Source organism: Durio zibethinus, chromosome 11, assembly GCF_047325235.1.
Source record: "Durio zibethinus cultivar Kanyao isolate XHJ-2024 chromosome 11, ASM4732523v1, whole genome shotgun sequence".
NCBI classification, from domain to species: domain Eukaryota; kingdom Viridiplantae; phylum Streptophyta; class Magnoliopsida; order Malvales; family Malvaceae; genus Durio; species Durio zibethinus.
In genome coordinates, this window is record NC_143172.1 from 14,546,917 (window position 1) to 14,559,269 (window position 12,353).

Sequence of the window (12,353 nt, forward strand, 5' to 3'; positions counted from 1 at the left end):
TTAATTTAGATTAAATATTATTGAGATGTAAATTAAAAATAAAGAATTTATTTGAATTTAAATTAATATTTGAAAAATTATTTAAGTGTAATAAAAGTATAAAAATTTATTTTAATAAAATATTATTTTAGCCAATAAAAAATTTGTTGCAAATTTATTTAAAGGCTTTTTCAGAAAAGGACACTTGTATTTGAAAATTTTTTTAAAATTGTGTTTCAACCCTCCACATTTATTGTTGTTTAAATTTAATCCATGCTAGATTTTTTTTAGACTACTAGCACACAAAACTTAGAGAATAAGAGGAATGTTTCTTTTAATGTGTCGAGTTTACATGATAAATAAAATGAAAATATTGGGATATTTTCTAAATGAATATTAGTGTGTATTATGTTATGTTAGGGATTAAATATTTTTTATTTAAAATATGAATTATTTAATATTTTATTTTAGTAGAAATTATAGTTATTTAATTTACTTAATCATTTAATTTTGATTATTTTTAATAAAATGTCACATGTCTAATTTATAAACCAATGATAAGGGTATTTTAATAATTTAACATGTAATTAATTTTATATTACGTTAAAATTTAATATGTAATTTAATAGGAGCATTATAATAATTTTAAAATAAGATATTACATGTCAACTTCTTATAAAACATTCACAAAGGCATTTATGTAATTATGGTATTAAATGTATTATATTAATTTTAAATAATTATAGTGGAGGGATATTTTCATAAGTATAATATATGATGTATTATAGTAATTTTGCTCAATTATGATAGAATGAATCTTTTCATAATTATGGTAAGAGGGCATTCTAGTAATTTTGAAATAAAATGTCACATGTTAACTTCTTATGAAATATTTATAAAAGGCATTTATGTAATTATAATAAAAGAGTATTATAGTAATTTTGATCAATTATGGTGGAGTGACATTTTTGTAAGTATGGTAGGGAGATATTATAATAATTTTGGTCAATTATGGTGGGATGGGCATTTCTATAATTATGATAAAATGGTATTACAATAATTTTGACTAATTATGAAAAAAGCGATATTTTCATAATTATAGTAAAAATGCATTATAATAAATTTGGATACATGTCAACATCATATTAAATAAACAACAGAGCATTATAGTAATTTCTAGGGAATTATTTTAATATATGTTATTTAACATTTAATAAGTAATTTAATAAAAGGTATTGTAGCAATTTTTAAACAAAATTCCACATGTCAAGTATTTATGAAGCAATACGTAGTTAATTTTATATTATATTAAAATTTTATATATAATTTAATAGGGATATTATAATAATTTTTAAATAAAATGTCACATATAAAATTTTTATAAAGCAATAGCAAGGATATATTAATGATTTAATATGTAGTTAATTTTATATTATGTTAAATTTTAATATATAATTTTATAAATGTATTATAGCAATTTTGAAAAAATAATGTCACATGTCAGCTTCCTATGTAATACTCATAAAAGCATTTGTATAATTATTATATGATAGGCTTTATAGTAATTTTTGGTTAATTATGTTAGAGATATTTTTGTAATTTTAATAGAAGGGGTATTGTAATAATTTTAGCTAATTATAGTAGAAGGGATATTTATTTAATTATTGTATGAGAATATTATAGTGATATTAACTAATTATAAGTGAGAAGTATTTTAATAACTATAATAAAAAGGTATTGTAGTAAATTTAGACATATATCGATATCATATCAAATAGATAAAAGTGTTATTATAATAATTATCAAAGGGATTGTTTAAAAATATATTATTGATTTTAAAATAAAATACCACATGTTCACTTATTATTATCCATAAGGGTAATTCTATAACTATGGTAAGAAGGGTATAAAAGTAATTTTGATCAATTATGAGAGGAAGGCATTTCGTAATTATGATTATAGTCACCCCATTTAGCTCGGGATTAATTTATATTTTAAGATTAGGCTTTAAATTTGTTTTATTTATCTTTGGTATTGTATTTAGTTTAGAGTTATTATTATTATTTAAAAAATAAAAAAGGGGAAAGAATTGTTTTGTTGAAACTTAAAAAGTATTCAATTCTAATTGGATTGTTAAATTGAAAGTGTTTTAATTGAAAAGTGACTGTAAAAGAGAATTAGTTTGAAAGGTGAATTTAGACTAAAAATAAAAGGTTGGAGTTTATTAGAAGATTCAAACCAAGAAAACTTCTTTTACTATTGTAATTGAGATTAGAGGCCTATAAAAAATTCTATTAGGATCAATTAGATACAATCAAGAATCAATCAGAAAAATCAAGAGAGAAATAGTAGAAAAAGCAACAAAATTAAAAGTTTTTCTTATAGTCTTTTCTAATATTTTGGGTTTAGATAATTAGGATTTTCTTTTAGAAGTTTTGTGTTGAGGAAATGAGTTAAAAAGAAACATAAAAGGGAGACATTCAACTAAAAGTTTTGGCAGAAAAATTTTTTAGAGTTTCGAGTATATATATTTTAGGTTTCTATTTGATTTTTGTTTAAACCAAAAAAAAAAAAGAAAGAAAATCACCATAGGTGTGGGGCGTTAGTAAAGCCTTAGGCTATTTTATAAAGTAACAAGAAAGAAGATAAAGGGGTGAAGTAGCGAGAAAATTATAAAAGGATTGACCTAGTCTGAGAATCCAATCCAATAAGAAGCCCAAATCGTAACTGGTTCCAATAACTAACAAATTGAAGTGGGCAAGCGCAATTGCAAATGCTCACATGCTTTGGAATCAATTGTAACCTAATTTATTTGATAATTTCTTTTTTTCTTTATTTGTATATATATTTATATTCCTTAGTTGTTTCTCTTTCTTCTTTTATGCATATTTAAAATAAATTTTTATAATAAATTCATAATTCCTACCAAACTATTGGATGATTTTATGAGTTTAAAATTTTAAAATTAAGTTCTACCAAACAATTAGAGAATTTCATAATGAAAATAAATTATCTTTAATCCTACCAAATGATTGGAAAATTTAAAACTCGAATTAAGTTCTACCAAACGATTGGAGCACTTAATAAATTTTTTAAAAAAATAATTTTTCAATCTTACCAAATGATTGGAGGATTCAAATTTCTATTAAATATTACCAAATATTTGATGATTTAATGACCTTTATTTTTAAAGAAAGTTTTCAAATAAAAATCTCACCAAACAATTAGGGGATATGCATTGATATAAAATCTTACCAAATGTTGAAAAATTTTGTTATTTGATTTATAAAAAAATGATTTCTTAAAAAATATGTTAATGAATTCAATGACGTAGCCTTTTTAGAGTGGAACACAAGTCTCCATGAATACTTTTAAGGTGAGAAAATTATCTTAAGTTACTATCAAATGATTGAAGTAATTTTAAAATCAATTTCCAATAATTAACTAATAAATTACAAAAATATTTTAAAACTTGGATAACACGAAATTAAACTAGTATCATCCTTAGATGAGTATTATAAGGATGCTATAACCTTCTTCACACATAACTGAAATTTTGAACTTAATTCTAAAATGTGAACCAGAACCTATTCTTTTAGGGATTCTTAGTCAAGCTTATAACATCCTTAGAAGGATAAATTCACTTAGGTGGCTAATCACACATAAATAAAAAAGAATGGTATCGACTGTTTAGGTTGTGTCTAGCTATAAGTCTATGGATTTATACATTATGACAGTTTGGTGACTCCACCGGGGATGTCGAGAGTTAAGTTGGTAAATGAATTTGTGTTATCCAAGCAGAATGTTTTCCCTAAAAAGATTTTTTTCTTGATTTATTTTTCAAGTTTTTAATATTTATTTTTCAAGCTTTTAATACTCTATCATCCATTTACATGTGCATAACATGACTCTATTCCCAAGCTCCATCCCTTAAAAGGGAGTAAAGTACCTATGCTTTTGTGATTTCATGTCTTCATATGGGCTAGTGAAATACTTCCACTCAAATTGAACCCTTTCCACTTGTAGCTTATAATAGGCAAAGATTGAAGTGTCTTACTAGTGTGTAATGGACAATGATGTGAGAACAATCTGAAAACCTTTAGATTTAACCCAAATTATATGTAGTAAAACATAAAAGGCCAACATTTGGTTAGAGCCATATGTACACATTATTAGAATGTAACCTTAGTTATGACATATGAGTGAATTTTTTGAGCTTTATTCATGTCAACTTTATGACAAATTTTATTTGGTCCTTATTTATTGTTAAGTTATTGTATGTTGTATGTTGTATTTTAATCTGGCATCACTAACATATGTATTCATCCATATATTATAATGTGACAAACATCAATACATTCATTCATACATTGTTATGCATATAATCATGTTTTTATATTTCAATGCATTTATTCATTCATGCATATAAGATTCTTAAACAAGTTAGGTTAATCTTGAAAAACTTTGTCATAAATATTTAGTAATATGTGCATGCTAATTGTGGCACACAAGGTTCGAGGATACCTCCACAATGCCAAAACCCCACTCACCACCAATACAACATCAGAGCTCGAGCTAGATAGATGGAGTAGAAAAATACCAATCATTTTGACAAGATAGAGAAAGCTCAAAAAGAGCTCAAAAAATAGTTAAATAAAATCTTGGAGGCATTAAATAAGCTGAATAAAGGAAATTAGTGAAATAAGCTCCAAGTTAATCAGAATATCTAGTGCAAGATGTTATTGATACTCTATATCCTTCAGGATTTAGCCCTTATCAAGGTTAACCTTCTCAGGGGGACATAAGCAAATTTTCCTAGGGCATATCCATACATCCACTTAGGAATGCAAACCACTACTGCATAAGGTTAATTTCAAAGTTATGTTAATTCGATCTTTAGGGAGAAAGCCTTAGAACCAATCCAGGTCCCTGATATGGATGATTTGAAAAAGAAAGATAAGTTAAAGTTAAAAGTGGTCGAGTTGCTAAAGGACTAAAAAGCTAACTAAAATATGAATATGATTGAGGAAAGATTACGAGCAATAGAGGAAATTAGTTTTTATGGTTCCATAGATGTTATTGGGCTCTGATTAGTCCTAGACATTGTTATTCTTCCAGAATTTAAAGTTTCAAAGTTTAAAAAGTATGATGGTACAAAGTGTCTGATAACTCATGTTATTATGTACTATCAAAAAATGACTATCATACTAGTGATGAAAAGTTCTTAATGCATGTATTCTAAGATAGCTTTACTAGTTCTGTAGCAAGATGATATGTCTAACTTGATCGATCCCACATTTACTCTTAAAAGAAGTTAGCTCTTGACTTTATTAGTTAGTATCGTAATATAATAGATCTAGCTCCTGATCATCTTTTTTTGTAAAATATGAAAAAAAGAGACCGAGTCATTTAAAGAGTACACTCAAAGGTGGAAAGATATAGCTACTCAAGTTTAGCCATCTTTAACTGAAAAAGAAATCACAGTGCTATTTGTGAGCACCTTGAAGGTAACTTATTATGAAAAGATGATAAGGAATGCAATAAAAATTTTCACTAACATTGTGATCTCATGAGAGATTATTGAAAATACTATTAAGAATAGCAAGTTTCAGGAAAAAAAACCACCAAGAATAAGGGATGCCTAAATAGAAAGAAGTTGAAACCCAAGCTGTGGGTTTTGAGGGGTAACAATTCAGAAGCTATACTCTATATCTATCACATGTTCATCCTTGTTACTACCCTACAATTAATAGTGCCATCCTTTACCAAATTGTTCCATAATTAATTTATCCATAACTCACCAACCAATTTTCAAATATCTGTATATGGGTCTTGTCCTACCATTACACCAGTTTCAAGGCCTAATAACCAAGTGAGTGGGTTGAGAAGATCTCGAAATAAATAAAAAATGGCTCATATTGATCATATTCTCATGACTTATATTGAGTTATTCCATATCTAGTCAAGAATAACCTGGTATCTAAAGTTAAGTTGGAACCATTGAAGCTACTCTATCCTAAATGGTATGAAGTTAATCCTACATGTAATTATCATAATGAGAATGTTAGTCACTCTATAGAAACTTGTCCTCTTTCAAGCACAAGGCATAAAGTTTGATCTGAACAGGCTTAATGAATTTTTACAAATAAAAAAAGGTTGAATATCAATAAACATGTTTTGCCTGATCACCCAGAGGCATAATTTTGGGAAAGATGTGAAAAGGTTGATTGAAATTGCTTATCATTTTAGGATTTCTTTTAGAGCAATGCTAAGATTTCTTTTATGTATTAAGATTTTATTTTATTTTTTATCATTTTAATAAAAGTGGTAAATATGATGCATTTTTATAACATTTTCTTTTTCATGTAAATCACCATTATATACTTTTATCTACCTATATCTTCTCCTATAACCATTCTTATTTTTGAATGTTCAGACAATAATTATTATAATATAGGATTTAATTTTAGAAACTCATTCATATTGATAAACTTGATCTTTGAAGATTAGTCATGCAAGTTGTGTAAAGAGAGTTCAAAAACATGTTGTGAAGATTGTTTAACCATTCATTGAAAAGCAAAATAAAAATGTCTTATAAGCATGTGGTCTTTTATGCTGATTTATCCACAAGCAAGTCTATGTTTAATAAATGGTATTCAAAGAAAGTATTCATATTTGAGATGAGAAATAGCCATCTTTCTTTATCTTTCAAGAAAATAAAAATTTTTATTTGCTACCCCTTTGAGCCTATTATAATTTTTTTCTAAAAACCCTAACCAAGGATCACCCTTTATCTTAGGGGGCAAATTTAGAGAAAGATTTGTTTGAAAAAAAGAGAAAAAAAATAAGAAAATATCACTAAAGGTCTCAATAATGATGATTGAAAAAAACCCTTTCATTAAAAAAAAGTCAAATGCCATAAATGATCTAAGAGGTAAAGTAGAAAAAACTTTTTATGAATAAATTCTTCTTGAAGAGAAACTAATGAAGAAAAATGGATGTGAAAAAATAAAAAGATGAAAAAAATGAAAAGAAAAAGGAAATGTGAAAAAATAGGCAAAATGCCAATGTGCTTCAAATAATGAAATGATCTTTTAGTTCATAACCCTTCAAACACATGTTTTGAGCCTATTTTATCTTTTTTTTTTCATAACCCTTCACCTTAGCCTATGTTACATCCCTTAAAAGTTTAGTTTGATCAAATATGAATGCTTGAATTGAAGAGTTAGATATTGAACTAAAGCATGCTTGTGATAGGACAATGAGACCATGATTTGTTTTAATATTTTGGGATTGGTTTGAAATTAAATGAGAATGTCAATAATGAATGAAGTGAAAAAGAAATGATAAAAATAAGAATAAGGAAAATAAATAAAAAAATGAAAAATAAGAAAGATGTGAAAAAAAAGACAAACTCAAATTAAAAATCATAAAGGACGATTTGGGTAAAAAAAATCAAATAGAAAAGATCAATGTCAATTAATGATTCTACTAAATTATGGCAGTATTTGATAAGCTCAATTGAGAAAGAATTCTAAATTAAAATTCAAAATTCTCTAAATAATTCATTTTTTGGATGTTGATATCCTATCCAAATAATCACATTAATTAGCTTTTATTCCTTTTCGATTTATTCTTGACCAAATTTCTTTTATTCCTTTCAATAATGAATACTCATTTCCTATATTTTTCCTTGTTTTTTACCACTTATGCATCCCTAGAATGAACTAAAGAAATGTATGACTGTATTATATTTGTCATGAATTGAAATGATGGTAAATAAAAGAATGATAATATTCATAAAAGATTCTTACATTCATTTGAAAAAAAATCTAGAATGATAATGGACAAAGGAAAATAGGAAAATGAAAAAAATGGAAGAAGCTTAAAAAGATGATTTGAAAATATTTTGTAGATATGGTGACCAAGTGATAAAAACAAAGATGGATTAGTCAATAGGGTTTGTAAGTTTTAAGCAAATGATGAAAATAGATCAGTTGATGAAATTTGTGAGTTAATTCTAAAATCATTAGTATTGAGAAGTTGAAAAGAGAAATTATGAATGACAAGATTAAAAAGAGATCATAGGGCAGTTATGATCACTTAAAAATTGAAAAAGAAATACTTGGAAGTTGAAGACACTAGAATGATCTTGAGAACCTTTTTTGCCACAATTAGAGTTGCATTTATAAACATTGCATTCATGCATCGCTTTCATAACATTGTTTTCATACATTGTATTCATAAGCATTACACTCATGTAATTTGTTTGGTAAAAAGTTATGATCTTGGATCTTGAAATGTGCGAATGTGAAATATTTTACTTGATCAGAAGTTTTTTCAAAAATGAGATTTTAATCATCGATGGAGGATATTTTTCAAAGATAAATTTTAATTCATGATGAAAAATTTTTAGAAAAATGAGTAAAGCAATAATCTTCGATTGATGAAATATTTTGCAAAAATAAAGCCTTTTAATGGATGTGAATCTCTAAGATTTTCAAATGTGAATCTTTGAATCCTTAATGAAAATCTTGAATAATTATGTAAATCTTAAGAACATTTCAAAGAGAATCTTGAATCTTAAATTTGAATTTTGAATGAACCTTTGATCTTTTTCAAATAAGAATCCATTTTTTTATAGTTTTAAAATTGTATGCCTCTGCTATAGAGGAACCTTTATTTTTAAAGTCATGTGTCTTTGTTAGGAAGAGCTTTTATTTTTAAAGTTGTGTGCCTTTATTTATGAGGAGCCATTATTTTTAAAGTTGTGAGCCTATATTTAAAAGAACTTTTTATATATGTTTTTAAGTTGTTAAGCCTCTAATAAAATGAGCTTTTTATATTTTTCAAAGTTGCTAAGCCTTTGTCCATGGGTAGACTTAGCAATTTAACATATGACATGGTGACATGACATGAATATGATATGAAAATAAGACACGAAAGTGACACAACTTAAAATTGTAACAATAATTATATATGTGTTTAACAAAACAAAAAAAATTGTATTTTATATTTTTGTATTGACATGAATTATGACATATAATTTTTGTGTAAAACAAGATACAAATACATGAATTTTAGTATTTTACACAACACATATACATGAATCACAATATCTATTCACGAGATTTGATTAGGATGAGATTTTAAAACTATTAAGAAAATCTTTTTAAATATGAATCTTTGACGTGAATATTTAAAATTTTCAAATGAAAACCTTTGAATTTTGGATGTGAATTTTTAAGAATTTGAATGTGAACCTTTGAACTTTGGATGTAAATCTTTAAAAGTTTTGAATGTGAACCTTTGAATCTTGGATGTGAACCTTTAAGATTTTCAAATGTGAATATTTGAATCCTTGCGAATATTTGAATCTCTTTGAAATCTTTGCAAATCTTGAATCACTTACGAATATTTGAATCGTAAATTTTTGTGAATTTTTTAACTTTTGAAAATTTTGAATCTATTTGAAATCTTTGCAAATCTTGAATCACTTGCAAATCTTTGAATATTAAAATTTTGTGAATCTTTGAATTTTTGAGAAATTTGAATCTTTTTGAAATCTTTGAAAATCTTAAATCATTTATGAATCTTTGAATCTTAAATTTTTGTGAATCTTTGAAATCCTCATGAATCTTTTATGAATCTTTGAATCTTTTACAACTCTTTGAAATCTTTTATGGATTTTTCATTTTTTCAAATTTTGAATCATTTGCAAATCTTAATTTTTGATAATCTTGAATCTTTTGTGAACTTTGAACTTTTGTAAATCTTTGAATTCAATTTATTTGCAAATCTTTGAACATTTAGGAGACCTTGAATGTTTTGCAGGCTTTTAAATTCAAATTGAGAATATTTGAATTTGGTGAACTTTTGAACTTTAAGTTGAGAATTCTTGAATTTCAAATTGCGATTGTTTAAATTTTCAGTTGCGAACTTTTGAATTTTAGCTGCAAATTGCAAATCTTTAATATAGATGAGAATCTCTAAATTTTTTTTATCAAGTCTAGACGTAATGGGTATTTGTACAATTCCTGTTTTACAGAAAATGCGCAAAGAATGGTTGCTGTAGACACCACATTTAGTCTAGGGTCAATTTATATTTTAAGATTAGGCTTTGAATTTTTTAATTTATTTTTTGTATTGTATTTATTTAAAGTTTTTATTATTATTTTAAAAATAAAAAAGGGGAAATAATTGTTTTGCTAAAACTTGAAAAAGGTTTAATTCTAATCGGGTTGTTGAATTGAAAATATTTTAATTGAAAAAGGACTGTAAAAAGGAATTGGTTTGAAAGTTGAATTTGGATTAAAAATCCAAAGTTGGAGTTGATTAGGAGATTAAAACCAACAAAACTCTTTTTCTTGTTGTAATTGGGATTAAAGGCCTATAAAAAGACCCCATTAGGGTCAATTAGAAACAATCAAGAATCAATTAGAAAAATGAAGAGAGAAAGACTAAAAAAAAAAGCAAAAAGAATTAAGATTTTTTTTTATAGTCTTTTCTAATGTTTTGGGTTTAGATAATTAAGATTTTCTTTTGAAAATTCTGTTTTGGGGAAAAGAGTTGAGAAGAAACATAAAAGAGAGGTATTCAACAAAAAGTTTTGGTAGCAAAATTTTCAAGAGTTTCAAGTATATATATTTTAAGTTTCTATTTGATTTTTGTTTAAACTAGAAAGAAAGACAATCACCACAAGCGAAAGGCATTAGTGAAGCCATAAGCTATTTGGCAGAGAAACAAGAAAGAAGACAACGAGGTGAAAAAGCAAAAAAAATAAAAAAGGATTGACCCAGTTGGAGGATCCAATCCAATAAGAAGCCCAAATCGTAACTGGTTCTAACAACTAGCAAATTGAAATGGGCAAGTCAATTACAAAGGCTCGTAAGCTTTGGAATAAATTATAGCCCAATTTATTTTGTAATTTCTATTTTTTTTATTATATATCTATTTTTGTTACTTAGTTATTTCTCTTTCTTCTTTTATACATATTTAAAATAAATTTTTATAATAAATTCATGATTCCCACCAAACTTTTGGAAGATTTTTATTGGTTTAAAAATTTTAAATTATATTCTACTAAATGATTGAAAATTTTCATAATGAAAATAAATTGTCTTTAATCCCACCAAACGATTGGAGGATTCAAATCTTGAATTAAGTTCTATCAAATGATTGGAGCATTTAATAAATTTTCAAAAAAAAATTTTAATCTTATCAAACGATTGGAGGATTTAAATTTTGATTAAATCTTACCAAATATTAGAAGATTTAATTATCTTTATTTTTAAAAAAGTTTTCAAATAAAAATCCCACCAAACGATTAAAGGGATATGCATTGACATTAAATCTTACCATATGATTAGAGGATTTTATTGCTTGATTTCTAAAAAGATGATTTCTTAGAAAATATGTTAATGAATCTGATGATCGAGCCTTTTTAGAGTGGGACACGAGTCTCCATGAATACTCCTAAGGTGAAAAAATTATCTTAAATTATTACTAAACGATTGAAGTAATTTTAAGATGAATTTTTAATAATTAAATTATTTGGTAAATTACAAAAATATTTTAAGATTTGGATAACACGAAATTAAACTAGTATCATCCTTAGATGGGCGTTATGAAGGTGTTATAACATTCTTCACATGTAACCATACTCCTAAACTTAGTTCATGAATGCAAACTAGAATCTATTCTTTTAGAGATCCTTAGTCAAGTTTAAGACATCCTTAGAGGGATAGATTCACTTAGATGGCCAATCACATCTAAATAAAAAAGATTTGTGGTAACTTTTAGGTTGTGTCTAGCTATAAGTCTAAGGATCTATACGTAATGATAATGGTAAGATTGCACTATAGTAACTTTGATGAATTATAAGAGAAGGGATATTTCTGTAATTATGGTATAAAGGTATTATAATAAATAATTATAAAAAAAGAGTATTTTTATAATTATTTATTATAATACCCTTATACCATAATTTTTATAATTATAACATACTGGCATGATAGTCAATTTAGACATGTGTCCATTTCTTATCAAACAATGGAAATGGTATTTTGATAATTTTTTAAGGGTATTTTTTTAATTTGATATGAAAGTATTATAATAAATAATTATAAGAGAAGATGTATTTTATAATTATGGTAAAAGGGCATAACAGTCAATTTGGTTACATGTCAATTTCTTATCAAATAATAAAAAATGTATTTTGGTAATTTGGTAGGAAAGATATTATAGTAAATAATTATAAGAGAAGATGTATTTTCATAATTATAGTATGATTGCATAATAGTCAATTTGACCACATGTCAATTTTTTATCAAATGATGGAAATGATATTTTGGTAATTTCTTAAAAGAGGTATT